The 17,004-nt window shown below is 39.3% G+C and overlaps 1 protein-coding gene and 1 pseudogene across 3 annotated transcripts in view; both read left to right on the top strand.

Annotated features, from left to right (window-relative positions):
* ERLIN1 (ER lipid raft associated 1) overlaps window positions 1-17,004 on the top strand; it is a 58,297-nt gene that overhangs the window by 36,906 nt on the left and 4,387 nt on the right. Inside the window, exons 12-14 of one of the 3 annotated variants that reach the window (XR_007460778.1) lie at window positions 2,816-2,907; window positions 3,718-3,826; window positions 15,227-15,357. The gene's annotated coding sequence lies outside the window, so the exon portion shown is untranslated. Of the gene's footprint in view, window positions 1-2,815; window positions 2,908-3,717; window positions 3,827-4,879; window positions 5,995-15,226; window positions 15,358-17,004 lie in introns of those variants that run through there. The other 2 variants (XR_007460777.1, XR_007460779.1) reach the window with 2 other exon arrangements.
* On the top strand, window positions 3,218-15,211 carry LOC125933149 (histone deacetylase 2-like; annotated as a pseudogene).

The raw sequence follows: 17,004 nt of genomic DNA, 5'->3' as shown, positions 1-17,004 counted from the left end.
GGGACCATGATTCTGCTCTTTGGAGTGGTATCTATTGCTCGGACCTGGCCCATAGGCATTGGTGAATTTTGTTTCATGAGAGAACAAAAGGGTGAATGTGAAATGCAAGAAAGGGAGTAGTGGAGGAAAAAGGACATAGAGTTTAGGGTAGAGTGTCTATGTCAGGACTTAATGTGTAACCATGGGAAGTTACCTAACATCTCTGAGCCTGTTTATACATCCTTACAGCATTCTTCAGTGGGTTCAGCAGCATATGTTTAGACACCTAGCATAATGATTTGTGCATGGTAATTGTTGGGGTGCATTTCTCCCTTCCTAGAGTAGGGGAGGCTGATCTGGGGTTTCCAGGGTCCCCTTCCACTCTCATACAGAATGTATTAAGGGAGCAGTGATTTCTAGTAATGAGAATCACATAGGAACTGGAATCTGATTTTTCATGATGGATTTAAAAAAGGAAGAAGAGACAGAAAATGTGTCTGCAGCTCTAAGATAATCAAGCCAAGTGTCAACCTTTAACCCAAATTCTCTCCCCAGACTTCACATGCCATGACATTTGGGATATTGCTACCTCTAACAGTTAATATTTGTAGAGCACTTGACGTTTACCAAAACATTTACATGCACACTGAGGATGTAGTCAGTTTTCTGTAGTGATTAACAGGTGTTGGGTTGTTGTTTGTTTGTTTTTTTAAGTTTGTTTATTTTGAGAGAGTGAGCAGAGGAAGGGCAGAAAGATAATCCCAAGCAGGCTCCGCACTAACAGCGCTGTTAGCGAGGAGCCTGACGCAGGGCTTGAACTCTCAAACTGAGACCATGACCTGAGCTGAAACCAGAGTCAGACGCTTAACCAGCTGAGCCACCTAGGTGCCCCAAGGGGTTGGGTTTTACATTTAAACAGTTCCAAAGAATAGAAGAGGAAGAAAAGGTGGCAAGCATGACCAAAACACTACAAAACAGAAACAGCTACGAATCTTAAAAATATCAACACATAATTTAGCATCACATTAAAAACACTACACCACCACCAAGTGAGGATAATTAGGAACACAGGAATGGTCTAACACCAGGAGATCTAGTTTAGTAAAATTCACCACGTAAATAGAATTTAGGAGGCAATCACATGATGGTCTCACTTGCACAGAAAATGCTTTTGATATTTAATACCCATTTAAAATTTTTTAAGTCCTTAGTAAAATGGGAATAGATGAATGCCTCTTTAGCCAGAGAAAACATATTTCTCAAATCATGCTAATTGATAAAATACTTTATAAAAGGATACCCATTAATATCAAGAATAAAACATGTCTATCTACCATTACTAGAAGTAGAAAAAGGGAACAAGATAAAAAAATTTAAGGAGGCAAATTTGTAGATGATATAATTGTGCCTGGAAAATACAAGAAAATTATCTGAACATGATTGTAAAAATAGAATTATTCATTGGTTAGATACAAATTTATTATTTAAATTAATTGCTGCCCTATTTAAAATAAAACCTAAGTAAATAAACATAATGAAGGCAAGTTTTTAATAATAAAAACAAGGATGGGGAGCCTGGGTGGCTCAGTCAGTTGAACATTCAACTCTTGATTTCAGCTCAGGTAAAGATCTTGTGGTTTGTGAGTTCTAGCCCTGTGTCAGGGTCTGTGCTGACAGCATGGAGCCTTCTTGGGATTCTCTCTCTCTCTCTCTCTCTCTCTCTCTCTGCACCCCCCTCAAAAATAAATAAACATTTAAAAAATAAAAACAAGGATAAAATACTTGGAATAAACAAGAAATCTCAAGATTTATAGAAAAACATTAAACTGTTAAAGAGAAGTATAATAATAAATTAACTTACTCAATGGGAAGGAAGAAATAGCAATTATCCCAAAATCAAATTTATACATTTATGAGATCTCAATAAAAAATATCAACCAGATATTTTTTTGATCTAAACTAACATCCCAAATTTGATAGGGAAAATTTTAAAAGAACAGTCACAACAGCCCTACCTAATATTAAAGTAAAAAATCACAGTTATTGAAGTACTGTACTGTAGCTTCTTTAGTCAATTAAAGTATAGAAATAAATTGAATTATATATGGAAACTTAGTACATGATTAAAGGTGCCTTTTCGAAAGCTTGTAACCTAGAGGGAAAATATGGATTATTCAATGGAGGTTAGAAAACTCTGGGGGAGTTGGAAAAAATACCTCTACCTCACATGGAGGGGTTTACATGGAAATGTATTCTTGGTGGCTCAAACAAATACACACTTTTACTACTAGGAATTTATCCTTCATGAGTAATTCCCCCCAAATAAGAATATTCATCATAGCAATATTTGTGATATTTAAAGACTGGAATATCCCTGAATGTTCATTTAAAAAGATTTTTTTTACAATTCCCTTATTCTAATAAAGTAGGATACTAAGCAAGCATCAGAATGCCATAGGATGCTGCTGTGTGAAAATGGGGATGTGTATGTGTGTGTCTTTTTGTTTTTTTTAATCTATAAGTTATCTCCCAAAGGATATATCATAAGTGAGTAACAGTGATTACATCAAGAAGGAAACCAGAAGAGTATAGGAAGAGAGATTCATTTCCACTTTACACCCTTTTGTATATTTTTTTATATTTTATACCATGTGCATGTAACACCTACTCCAGTAATCATAAAATAATGTTTAAGGAAAAACAAAATAAAGTAAAAATGGTAAAAGAAAGCCTTCACTTAAATAGCGGTACTTTATAATCAGAATTTGGTTGAAATTCTAATTGTGCCTCTTGCTAAAAGTCTAACCTCAAATTATTTTTCCTTTCTGAATGTCAGTTGCCTCATTTACACTTGTGAACAAAGAGCCTACTGGACGTGGCTGAAGTGAAAAGTAAATGAGATTTCTAAACAGCTAAGCACAGTGTCAGGTAAATGTGATGGGTCCAGTATAAATTGTGGCTATCATTATATTTTGTCATTTAATCTTCATAAAAACCTTTTCACAAGAGGAAGAAAGTGTGTTGTTTTGGTTACCCCACCCCATTTTACAAGTGAGGGAAGTGGGCTTGATTCATAAAATTTCATGTCTCATTTTCTTCCATTCACATCTGAATTCAGAAAGAAAAAATTGTGATATGTAAGCTCCAGAGTTGAGGCAGCAATTCCAGTGAAGTTCACGTCTAGACAATATGGGTTGCAAACCCGGGTTTTTCAACAATTAATCATTGCACATTGACCATGACGTTGCTCTTCCCACTGAGCACTATCTTATTACTCAGTAAAAGATAATGTATGAAAATATCATATGACTTCACTCATATGAGCACTTTAAGACACAGAACAGATGGACACAAGAGAAGGGAAGCAAAAATAATATAAAAACAGGGAGGGGGACAAAACATAAGAGACTCTTCAATATGGAGAACAAAACATGGTTACTGGAGGGATTGTGGGAGGGGGGATGGGCTAAATGGGTAAAGGGCATTAAGAAATCTACTCCTGAAATCACTGTGGCACTATATGGTAACTAACTTGGATGTAAATTAAAAAAAAAAAAAAAAAAAGATAACGTATGAGAGTGTGTGTAAAATAGCTATAACTCTAGAAAATCACTCATTAGATACGTTTAAGAGTGCTCAGGCCTTTTCAAGCCACTGTAATTAAGAGTGTTAGTTTTTTTTATGAACCAAGGCGAAATGTGATAAAGTACCATTTCACTCTCCATTTCTTGGTTCCAGGGTACTACTGTATTGCATTACTGTCTTTGGTCTTTTTCAATTGCAAGGAGTTTCCCAACCCAGAGAAGTTTGATCCAGGACACTTTTTGGATAAAAATAGCAGCTTCAGGTAAACAATACTTTGTGCCCTTTTCCCTTGGTTACTACAAATATATCCACCCAGGTCACACACATGCACATTCTGGACAATTGTTAGCTTCACTGAGTTTATGGCATAAATAAGCAATGTACTGGTGATAGCCAAGTCAATCAAATCAAATTGTTACAATTCTCCAAATCTGGATGAAGCCATTTAAGTTTGTACACCAGTAAGATCAGGCAAGTCATCCAGGAACTATTTTGTGTTTGGTAATTGAGTATAATGCATGGTTTTTTGTTTACTGTTTGTTTATTTTGAGAGAGAGAGCAAGTGCGAAAGCACAAGTGGGGGAGGGGCAGAGAGAGGGAGAGAGAATCCCAAGCATGCTCCATGCCAACAGCACACACAGAGCCCTACACAGGCTCAAACCCATGAATCGTGAGATCATGACCTGACCTGAGAGTCAGATGCTTAACCCACTAAGCCACCCAGGTGCCCCCAATGCAAGTTTTTAAAGAAACCAAAGAAAGTCCAATTCAGATGTCATATATCACCAGCTGACCAAGGAATTTGTTTTTGCATACTTTGTCTGTTGATCTCCCCTTTGTACTACAGACTTTTCCAAAACAAAATGTACCCATTTCTGTTTTTTGCAAACTGTTAACCATTATTAATTTTCTGATTTCTGAAGCCAGGGGCCATCAAAAAGATCTTGGTCATTTTCTCTTCTTTCTTCCCCTCTGAAATTCAGAGCCCCACATATCCTTGCCTCTGTGCAGGAGCTGGTTGGCTGGCTTCCAGTTATTATTCCCCATAAGGTCATACAGACAACTTAGGATTGGTCAGCACACATTTTTTTTCCTTATTATCCTATCCAATCATTTTATTGGTAGTTTCAAAACTAACAGTTGATATGTTTTGCTTCTAATTACAATGATAAGTGTTCAACATAAAAAATGGAAAATGCAGAAAAGCAAACCAAAAAAAAAATGTTACCCTACAGAGATAATCACTGTCAATATTTTACTATATACACTAAGTGCTCTTGAGCTCTCCTGTCACCCTCTTCTCTCCACCTTTCAGCCTGCCCTTCTCTCCCGCACTGCCAACCCTGAGTTGGGTTGAGGCCACAGCACCAGAGGGAGAGGAGGAGCCAGAGCTGGGAGCCAGCTGTGGCCTGGTAGTACATGGCCTCCTATTAGGAAAGTGGCAAGAAGAAAGTCTACTACCAAGATGGTGACATTGGAAATTATTTTTATGGACAGGGTCAGCCTATGAAATCTCATAGAATCCTCATGACCCATAACTTGCTGTGAACTTATGGGTTATATAGAAAAATGAAAATATATAGTTCCCATAAAACCACGGCTGAAGAAATGACAAAATACCACAGTGATGAGTATCTCAAATGTCTGCATTCAATAAGACCAGGTAACATGAACATGTCTGAGTATCGTAAGCAGATGCAGAAATTTAGTGATGGAGACAATTGCCCAGAGTTTCATGGACTCTGAGTTTTGTCAGCTTTCAACTAGTACTTGGGGCTTTGAAGTCAAACAAACCTCAAACCGTTACGGCTGTTAACTGGGCTGGAGGATTACATCATGCTAAGAAATCCGAAGAATTAGGATTCTGTTATGTTAATGATACTGTACTTGCCACCCTTGAATTACTGAAGTATCACCAGAGAGTCTTATATATTATTGATATTCATCATGGTGATGGTGCTCAAGAAGCTTTTTATGTAACAGACCATGTAATGACTGTATCTTTCCATAAATATGGGGAACACTTACCTGGAACAGGAGACTTGAGGGACATTGGTGCAAGAAAAGGCAAATACTCTTGTCAATTTTCCAATAAGAGACGGTATAGATGATGAGTCAGATGGGCAGCTATGTAAGCTTATTATCTCAAAAGTGATGGAGATGTATCAGCCTAGTGCTATGGTTACAGTGTGGTGTGGACTCACTGATGAGACTTGGTTGCTTCAATCTGATGGTCAAAGGTCATGCTAAATGTGTAGCAGTTGTAAAAACTTTCAATTTACCATTAACTGATGCTTGGCATGTGGGGTGGATAGACAATCTAATGTTGCTTGATATTGAACATGTAAGACTGCAGCCCACCCATAATTGTGAAGTTTCCAGTGAATTGCCACATAATGATTACTTTGAATATTTTGGACCAGTCTTCAAACTGCGTATTAGTTCTTCAATCATGACAAACCAGAACACCACAGAATTTATGGAAAAGATAAAACAGCATTTATTCAAAAATTTACACATGCTACCTCATGCACGTGGCATCCAGATTCAAACTATTCCAGAAGATGCTGTTCAGGAAGACAGTGAAGACGAAGATGGAGAAGATTCAGATAAGAGAATTTCTATTTGAACATCAGGTAAATAGATAGCTTGTGATGAGGGATTCTCAGTTCTGAGGAGGAAGGAAAAGGAGATCGTAGAAATGCTATCATAAAGAAAAAGCAAAGAAAGCTAGAATCAAAGAAGACAAGAAGGAAACTGAGGGCAAAAAAAAGTAGATGTTACGAAAGAAGAGAAATCCAAGGACAAGAGTAGTGAAAAAACAAATACCAAAGGAGCCAAATCAGAACAGCTCAGCAACCTTTGAATTAGAGTTTCACCAATTTCAGAAACCATAAAAAGGAGAGAAAAGGAAGAATTTTTTTTTTCTTTTTGAAGACTTCTGGTTTCATTTTAGACTAGCTTGGCATGGACTGTTTATTTTCAAAATGGCTTGTTTTTGTTTTTGTTTCTTGTGGCAAGTTTTATTGTGAGTTTTCTAATTATAAAGCAAAATTTCTTTTCTCCATCATGCTTTATGTAATAGTATTTAAAATTGATGTTACTCTGTCCAAAAATCGATCTATTAAAAGAAGTAACTGGGAGGCGCATGGGTGGCTCAGTCAGCTGAGTGTGCGACTTCGGCTCAGTCATGATCTTGCAGTTCGTGAATTGAGCCCCACATCAGGCTTGCTGCTGTCAGCACAGAGCCTGCTTTGTATCCTCTGTTCTCCTCTCTCTACTCCTCCCCCATTTGCATTCTCCCTCTCCCTCCCTCCCTCAAAAATAAACATTGAAAAAAAAGAAGTAATTGGACTTTCTGAGCTGATTTTTCCATCCTTTGTAATTCTCTTTATTAAAAAGCAATTATACTTGGAGGAAAAAACCCACAAAACTACAGTAATTAATACTGTGTGACTCTGGCATACAGATAGACATATAGATTGAAGATACAGAAATGGATCCAGAAATGAAACCTCACATAGTCCATTGATTTTCAACAAGGGTATCAAGACAACTTAATAGGGAAAGAATAGTTATTTCCACAAATGGGGCTGGGATAACTGGATATTCACATGCAAAAGAATGAAGTTGGACCTCTTCCTTAAACCATACTCCCAAGTGGCTCATAGACCTAATGTAAGAGTTAAAACTATAAAACTCTTAGAAGAAAAATAGGAGGAAATCATGACCTTGAGTTAGGCAATGGTTCTTGAAATGACACCAAAAGCACAAATAACAAAAACAAGATAATCTAGACATCATCAAAATTTTAAACCTTTGTGCTTCAAAGGGCAGCATCAAAAAAGTGAAAAGATAACCCGCAGAATGGGAAAAGATATTTGCAAACCATATCTGATATGGAACTTGTACCCGGAATATATAAAGAACTCTGGTAACTCAGCAATAAAGACAAATAACCCAATTTCAAAAATGGGCAAAGGGCTTGAACATTTCTACAAAGAAGATATATGAATGGCCAATAAACAAATGAAAAGTTCATTAAGATCACTGGTTACCAGAGAAATGCAAAGCAAAGCCACATGGAATACCACTTTACACCCACTGTGATGGCTAAAATAAAGACAGATAAGAACAAGTACTTAAATAATATGGAGAAGCTAGAATCTTTATGAATTTCTGGTGAGAATGTAAAATGGTGCAGCCACTTTGGAAAACAGCTTGGCAGTTCCTCAAAATGCTAAGCATAAGATTACCATATGACCAACAATTTTGCTCCAAGGTATATATACCCAGAACAAATAAAACCTATGTCCACACAAAAACCTGTACGAGAATATTCATAGTAGCATTGTTCATAATAGCCAAAAAGTAGAAACAACCCAAATGTCTATCAACTGGTGAATGGATAAACAAAATGGAATAGCCATACGATGGAATATTATCTGGCCATAAAAAGGGAATGAATACATGCTACAATGTGGATAAACCTTGAAAACATGCTAAATAAAAGAAGCCAGACACAAAAGATTACATATCGTATGATCCCATTTATATGAAATGTCCAGAACAGGCAAATCAATAGAGACAGAAAGCAGAGTCGTGGTTGCTTAGGTCTGGAAAGTGACAGCAAATGAGCACAGAGTTTTGGGGGCTGGGGGTGAGCTGATGATAATATTCTAAAATTAAATTGCAGTGATGACTGCACAACTGTTTTCTAAAAACCGCTGAGCTGTACACTTAAATGGATGAATTTTATAGTATGTGAATTATATCTTAATAAAACTTCTTTAAAAGAAAGAATATATATACAAGCCCCAAATTATAATTAGAATGAATTGTCCTGATAAAATAGAAGCATGATGACTGGAAAGTACTTCATGGCTCATAGGTGTCTTCTAAACCCTGCCTCAGGATATGCAGTGTCAAGACTCAGGTTCAAGACAATATCCCAGCAGAAGGCATGCTGGAACATCAGAAGTATGGGATTGAAACAGGCCAGTAAGAAGAAGGGAAATTTCCTAGTACCAGGCACCAACCAGAACTGGAAGGAATTGGGCTACTTGCAGGGAGTCAGTCAACAGTCCAGTCTAGAGTTTCCAAGGGGCCTTCCTTGGTGAACTCAGGCTAGACAGGCTGATGTTGATGTATGAGGAGGATTTGATTTCACGCATAGGTCTTGTCAGGTAAATAGGTATTTCTACACATTTGCAATCACAACAAGAAGGATTTAGGGCAAAATACCTTCGGCCTTAGTGATGTCAAATTTTAAATCCCAAGACTTTTACATAATTAGATCCAAAAGTTATATTCAGAGTGATCATTTCTAGTTCTGAATTTTTCCTGAAGCTGGACTTAACTTTATATTTATGATTGTTTGGGATGAAATATCTCTCATGAATTTCCATTCTCAGGGCTCTTATAAGCCACACTCAAGAAGCTTGCTCAGGCCTCTCCTTCCTACTTTCGTTCCCTGTTAGTTTCTAACATGGAAGGGATCTGTTGATCTTCAGTGATGCTCCAGTTGCTCAAACTGAAAAAAATTTTCTTGCAGTCTTAGATGACAGTTTTTTATCTTTAGCATTAGTGCTTACTTCAGGAGGGAGCATAGAATAGAACAGAGCTAATAACAGGTTTTCAAATCTGATCATTTGTGACATTTTCCAGCTGTGTGACTTGGGGCAGGACCAGACTTTCTTGATCTTCATATAAAAAGTGGAATTGGTAACACCTACCTTCCAAGGTTAGGAGATTGAGGATGAATGAAACGTATGTATTTTCTCTGACAATTAGAAGGAGCTCGTATGTGATGGTTTTTTACTCTCAAGTCACTGAAAATTCTCCCATAGTCAATGCAAATTTAAGTTTTTAGATATTCTTTTTTTTAAGTTTATTTATTTATTTTGAGAGAGAGAGAGTGGGGTAGGGGCAGAAAAGAGGGGAGCAGGCTCAGCGCTGTCAGCACAGAGCCCGATGCAGGCCTTGAACTTACGAACCATGAGATCATGACCTGAGCTGAAATCAAAAGTGAGATGCCTAGCCAACTGAACCACCCAGGTGCCCCAGTTTTTAGACATTCTTTGTAAACCATTCATTGCTTTTTCCCATTCTGTTTCGTGGACTCGTGTGAAATTCCAAGCTGAGGCACTATTCAACCAACTAATACTTGTTATTATATTTCTCTGGTATAATAGTGACATTGGGTCTCTCTTATACTTCTCACTGTAATACTGTATTTCTCTGAATTTAAGATGCCATCTGTTTGAAGATACGTCTAGTTTCAGAGACATTAAAATGTGAAATAAGAGCACATATAAATATAGTTGCCCCCTACTACTTTTGGACCCATGGTCCGTTGCTCAAAGTCTGATGTACATTAGTCCCTTCATCCCAGATGACCAGATCACTTAGAATCAGGCTTCTTTTTTTTCAGTTAACCTTCTGCCTGATACTGTGATACCTGATATGATGTCATATCAGTAAACACACATTACATTAGTTTTTTTTCAAACTCAGAACCACTTTACTCCAACAAGGATAAGGATTACACAGGTACAAGCTATTGACAAATTAGGCAATACTGGTACACAGAACAGATTTCAGAGTCCATGCTGTGCATGCTTTCCACTGGCTGGAGGGCAATCTGAGTCAACATGTCACTGAACCAATGATTGCCCTGTTGGAATTAGGGTTCGTGGGGGCATATGGAAGAGCCTGGTTTTCTGAAATTCCACTTAGTCATTTCCTGCCCTGTTCTAAAGTCAACAAAATGTAAATGCAGAGGAGGTAGTTCATTATTTGTTATTGCTTTTCAACATTTGTTTAATTCTGTTCTATAATTCACGTATAGGCTAGGGACTGGGAATCCTGAAACAAGATATTGCCTCTGGGCTTAAGGACCTTATATTTTAATCAGGGAAGACAAACAAGTAAGCCAACAATTACAGCATAATACTATGTAGAGAAGTGTGCACAGAGTTTTATGAAACAGAGGGAAGGACACTGAATCAGACTAGGGGTAAGTGAAAGGAAAGATTTAGAGAAAATGATGCCTAAACTTAGATTTGAAACACAAATAGGAGGCAGATAGCTTCCAAGTGGAGAGAGAGAAGGTATCAAACCTCTTTTCTGTTGGTGTATCTTACCATAATTTTTAGAGATTGGGGGGAAACATGTAGAGGCTTTGAAGGATTGTGGGTTGTTTGGTATGGCTAGCAGGAAGGAAAGGTGTTGGGGAAGAGAGATCTGATGTGGGACAGGCAGTAAACACAAGGCCATAGAGAGCCTGGTTGCCAGGGAAAGAGCTTGAACTTAACTGAGGAGAGTGGAGAACCAAAAAAGGATCTGAACAGTGATGGGAGGGGCGAACAGGAGACAAGGTGTGGTTTGCGCCAAGAAAAATGTCGCTGGCTGCAGTGTGACACATGCAGCGGGAGGAGGTTGAGTCCGAGGCAGGAAGGCAGATCCAGTCCAGGATGAATGAGAACAGAACTGAGACAATGGCGGTAGAGGTGAAGAGCATGGGGCAGCTGTGAGGATGGTTAAGAAAGAGAATGGAGAGGGCTTAGGGAGTGAGGACATTTGGGAAATGGGTGAGAAGGGAGAACTTACAACAGTTCCCATGTTTTTGACTTGGGCAACAGGTGGTGCCGTTTCCCAAGAGGAGCGGCTAAGAGACACTGTGTTTAGATTCGAAGGGGTTGCATTTGAGGTCCCTGAGGAACAAGCAAAAGGGGAAAGCATCCTAGTCAAGGAGATAAGAAATTAATCAATACACCCAATGTATACATAGCACTCCATAGTTTACACCAAACCTTTATCTATAAGTGAGACATGACTGGAGCCGACAGCTTGGGGGTGAGGTCTCAGGGGAGTTTACCTGGAGGAGAGCAGCCAGCCTGTCTAGGGAGCACAGAAATCCAGCACTGGAGGTTGGGGCTAGATTCAAAAACTAGAGGAAACCCCAGAGGATTTTTACCTTCTGCAAAATCCTGAAAGGGCTGCATTTAAAAGAAAATGAATTCAAGAGTATTTATCCTGAAAAACTGGAGTTAAAGATAGTAGGAAAAGGGCATTTTGGGTTCACCTCTAACTCTTGAAACCAACTGAAAACAAAATAAAATAGCAAAGAGTTAAAAAGAAACTTCTACCTTCAATAAATAAGGGACATGTTACAGAACGAAACTGTAAAGAATGACTGACAGATGAAATTAATTTTGATCTAGAATATGTGAGCACACAAAGCCAACACATTCCTGCACAGACTCTGAGAAGGAGATCACTTTACCTAAAATGAAGTGTCGTGTTCCTGGGGAGTACATCCAGTGACCCTCCATGGGTAGCATGCCAAGGTCTAAGGTGGATCAGAGATGATCAAATGTTCTGCAGTATCTGTCCTCTCTTTTTATTGTAACAGAACTGATTTTTAGCTGGGCTTATGGCTGTCTGGGACAAAAACTACATGTACCAGCTTCCCTTCCATGTAGGCACGACTATGTGACTGCCTTCTGGCCTGTGAAATGTAAGTGGAAGCCATGGTGTAAACCTAGGAAGTTTGTTTTTGTTTTTATTTTTATTTTCTCAGCAGCTTTATTTATCATGCATACACCACATACAAGTGGAATCATGCAATAATTAGGTTTTTGGTGACTGGCTTCCTTCATTTAGCATAATGGTTAAAAGGTTCATCCGTGTTACAGCATGTACGAGTACTTCATTCCTGTTTATTGCTGAATATGTATAAACCACATTCCCGTTATCCATTCTCACTGGCAGTGTGTGAGAGTGGGAAGTTTGCTTTTAAAGGAAGAAAGTGGGCTCCTTCTTGGTGGCTGGAATGTCTGTCCAGGCATCAGCACAGCCTTAAAGCTTGGAGAGTACATGACTTTTTATGAGGACTCTATTATCAAGACCTGTGGAATAGAAAAGACGCTGACAGCCTTGATTTTTATGGCAGGTTTTGACCAGTAAACAAAACTTATTTTGGACAAATACATTTTGGAAAGGTATCAACCTAATATCATGGAAAGAATAACTTGTATCAGGTTTAAATTGCATTTCTGTTGTCTTTTTTTTTGTGTGTGTCTCCACAAATTTGTTGTTTAATATGTAATGATGGGAAACAATAAACTTAGTTTTTCTTCTGAAGAAAAAAAACAGGGGGAGGGAGGAAGGGAGAAAGAGGAGCCACAGTTTTTTAACAATGATGATAAACATTGTACCATTTTAAATCTGAACGACAGCTCAACACTTGTGAGAGTTATGGACACAGAGCTGAATATAAATTTTACAGCATGACCAATAATGTGACTAACAGAAATCTGGAGTCATTAGACTGCAAAGGAGCTTTTAGGAGAAGGGAAAACTCACTTCAAGTTTGGGGTGGGGCACCTGGGTGGCTTAGTCTATTAAGCATCTGACTTGTGATCTCAGTTCATGTCTTGATCTCAGTGTTGTGAGTTCAAGCACCGTGTTGTTGGGCTCCACGCTGGGTGTGGAGCCTACTTAAGAAAAAAAAAAAAAAAAAAGCTTTCTGATGGCTTCTCCTTACTCTTGGAATAAAATCTGAACCCCTTGCCACACGAATAAAGTGTGTGCCACTTTCCTATTCTCCCATTGGATGTGTGGCCTCCTTGGTCTCCAAGCTCCTACACTGGACTGGCTCTCCAGTCCCGAGACCAGCCATCCCTCACTGCTCTGGGTGTGTGCCCTGTCTCCACATCTACCTGGACTGCTCTCTGTCCCCAGAGAGTCCCCTGATTGACTCCTTTGATGATGCAAAGCTCAAGTCAAATGTCACTTGCACAGGCCATCTCTGATCCCCAAATGGAATCAGCCACCCCAACTCACCCTAGCCCACCTTGGGCCAGTCTCTATCACCACATACTATTTTCTTCATAAATAAAATCTGAAAATATCTCCATCATTATGTATTTATTATTTATTTTCTACACACACACACACACACACACACACACACACACACACCATGAGAGTGGGGATCTTACCTGTCTTACTATCTATCCCCATACCAGAGTTTAACACAAAGTGTTGACTATATTTTTGTGGAATGAATAAATGAACAAACAAAAAGCTCTGTTACCACATGGACCAAATAGTTACCATCTAACAATGAAATATGGGGTTGAAAAACATAACAGCATCACGACCACCATCCCTTAATGATTTCTATGCTTTTTTTTAAATTTAGAGCCATTATTTGGCATTTTATTTCATCTTACAAAGAGATATTTTTCTAAAGGCAAGCAATTCCTTCAGCTTTATTTCAACTTCTTTTTCTTCTGTTAAGTCTGTTAAGACCCTATGATCCCTTTTTTGGAAAATTATTCATCTATCCTTCTATCTGTGAATTCATTCATCTTAACAAACATTTATTGAGTACCTAGTATGTGCTAAGCAGTATTCTAAACATTGGGGACAAAGCAGTGAAAAAAACAACTCAGTAATCCTGCCTTCCTGCAGCTTATATCTTAGTAGTGAATACAACAAACAAAAAAAAAGGAACAAATAATTACATAATATGCCTCTAGGTAATGATAAGTATTACAAAGAAGAGTCCAGTAAAGGGATAGAGAATGGAAAGAGATAGCAGCCTGGGACTAGTTTAGGTGGATAGGAAGGTCAGAGCCAGCCTCTCTAAAGTGGTGGAATTTGAGTGTGAACTTAAATGATGTAAAGGGAAAAGCCACACAGATTTAGGAAAGAGCATTCCAGGCAGGGAAAATAGCAACTAAAAAGGCCCTGGGGCAGAAATGAGCTTAGTATGTCCAAGGAATAGAAAGGACATTGTGACTGTTGCTTACTAGGCCTTGATGTCACTTTAAGTATGGTGGGAAATTACTGAACTATTTTGATTTGGAAAGTCATTTGATTTATGTTTTAAAAACTCTGGCTATGATGTTGTTAATAAAACTAGTGGGGCAAAAATAGAAACAGGAAAATATTCAAGGAGGTGGTTGTCATTATCCAAAGAAGAAATACATGGTGAGGCTATTGTCATCATTCAAGCTAGAAATGTATGGTTACCTGGACTAGGATGACAGTGGTCAAGGTGAGAGAAGTAGTCAGTTTCCAGATATATCTTAAAGCGGAGTCTGTATAACTTGGTGACATGATGAGTAACATAAAAAGAGGGGCACCTGGGGGGCTCAGTAGGTTAAGCGTCCGACTTTGGCTCAGGTCATGATCTCATGGTTCATGAGCTCTCATGAGTTCGGGCTCTGTGCTGACAGCTCAGAGCCTGGAGCCTGCTTTGGAATTGTCTCCCTTTCTCTTTGCCCCTCCCCCGCTTGCACTCTGTCTTTCTCCTTCTCTCTCTCAAAATAAATAAACTTAAAAAAAATTTAAAAAGAGGCATTGTAGATGAGTCTCAGGTTTTGACCTGAGAAATTGGATCAATTGTGGTAATATTTCCCAGTTTGAGGAGGCAGATGAGGGAAAGAGCAAATTTAATTTAAGAGTCATCCCAATGGAATTGCCTATCACCAATTGATAGTAGGGGTTATTCTCAGCTGATGGGGTGTGGGGGTAGCATCTTATTTTTTTCCTTGTTCTTTTCTGTATTGTCTGCATTTTTATAACAAACATATTTCATTTTTACTTAAGCATATAAAGTCACTTTTAAAAAAGAATTATTTTCAAGGTACCCTTAAGAACAGGAAGCCAAATTGGAGGCAGTGTCATGATATAACCAGGCCAACGTGACAGAGGCATTCTGGCATTGTGGAAAGCTTTGGAGTCAGACAACAAATTTAATCTCCAGATTTGCCAGATGTAAGTTGTATGATCTGGGAAAATCATTTAAATTTTAGGGGTTCTCATATATGTAAATGGGACATAATGGTCCCCTTAGGGGCATGTGGGTGGCTCAGTCACTTGAGCGTCTGACTCTTGATTTCAGCTCAGGTCATGATCCCAGCATCGTGGGATTGAGCCCCATGTTGGGCTCTGTGCTGAGCATGGAGCCTGCTTAAGATATTCTCTCTCTCTCTCTCTCTCTCTCTCTCTCCCCCCCCTCTCCTCCCTCCCTCCCTCCCATTGCCCCTTACCCTGCTCATGCTCTCTCTCTCTAAGAAATAAAATTAAAAGATAATAAAATAAATAGGAGCTAAGACCAAGCCTAACTAGGGAGAGGCCTCTTTAGGTGAGAGGATCAGGGGAAGGTCCCATGTGACAAGCTGTGAGAAGAACAGTCCAGCAAGGAGCATTGGTAGGAGCTTGGTCTGTCCTGAGGACCAATATTCTTTACTCTCCATGCTTGGCCAGGTCCTCTTTGCTCTGCTCTCTCATAACACTTAAACCCCAAATCTATCTCAGAGAGTGATTGGTGATTTGAATGGCGCTGGATGTATGATTCATCTATATGTCTAGCCCACTAATGTTTATTAAGCAGGGTTAAATGACATTGAGACTGTCCTGCAGGAGCTCAGAGTTACTGCTGGATGATAGAAAGAAATTTTAAAGTTTAAAATTTAAAACCCACAACCTCTGCCTTCTCTCTCTGTCTCTGTCTCTGTCTCTCTCTCTCTTCCCCCTCCTTCTCACTCCCTCTCTCCCTTGTCTAGGGTCTAGGGAGGAGTAACAGCAGGAGGAGGACTGCTGCCCACTTCCCTACTTAATGTTAACATCCTTCTACCCCTCCTCAATCCCTTACAAGTTTTGGTGAGCTCCTTTCTTTGCTCACATGTCCCTGGTGGGACCTTACTTCTGCTGCATATCTGTACTCACTGGAGCTAGTTGAGTAGGATGTTGGGCTCACTGCGCTGAAGGGTGCTGAGTTCAGGCCCTCCTCCACTACTTACTTAGTTGTGTGACCCTGGGAAAATCCCTCCTCTGAAACGGGAATTACAGTACCCTCCTCCCCAGGCTGTCGTGGGGAATAAATAAGGAGCTAGTTGGCACCCTGTAAAACAATGTAGAATTGTGAAGTAGTGGAGATTTCTTGGACCAGGCAGGGGGTAACTGTGAGGATACTGAGAACCCAGGAAAGAGGAAGTGCCTAAAATCTGCCCTCTTTCTCACATCTCATCACTGTGGCTCTGACCCTCCTGCCTTCGTCTTTCACTCTTGAGGACCCTTGTGATCACACAGGGCTGGGCCAGGTAATCCTTCTGTCTCAAGATTAGCTGATAAGCAGCCATAATTCCATCTGCAAACTTCTTTGTGCCTTGCCGTGTAACATCACACACTCCCAGCTTCTAGAGATTAGAATGTGGACATTTTTGGGGGCCTATTATTACACCTGCCACAGTGGGAGACAGGACCTTCTGATCTAATTCAGTGCCCACATACTCTCCCAAACCCAGCAAAGCTGTTACGTGACCCAGCTCAGTGGTCCCAAGTGAATACATACATCATGTCCCCCACAGTGTTGTGTTTGTTCAGCCATAGCTTTGAGGATAGGGACTGCCTTTTCCGCTA

The sequence above is a fragment of the Panthera uncia genome, chromosome D2 (assembly GCF_023721935.1).
Source record: "Panthera uncia isolate 11264 chromosome D2, Puncia_PCG_1.0, whole genome shotgun sequence".
Taxonomy (NCBI): Eukaryota; Metazoa; Chordata; class Mammalia; order Carnivora; family Felidae; genus Panthera; species Panthera uncia.
The sequence above is the reverse complement of the archived record's forward strand: the minus strand, read 5'-3'. Positions and strand labels throughout refer to the sequence as shown.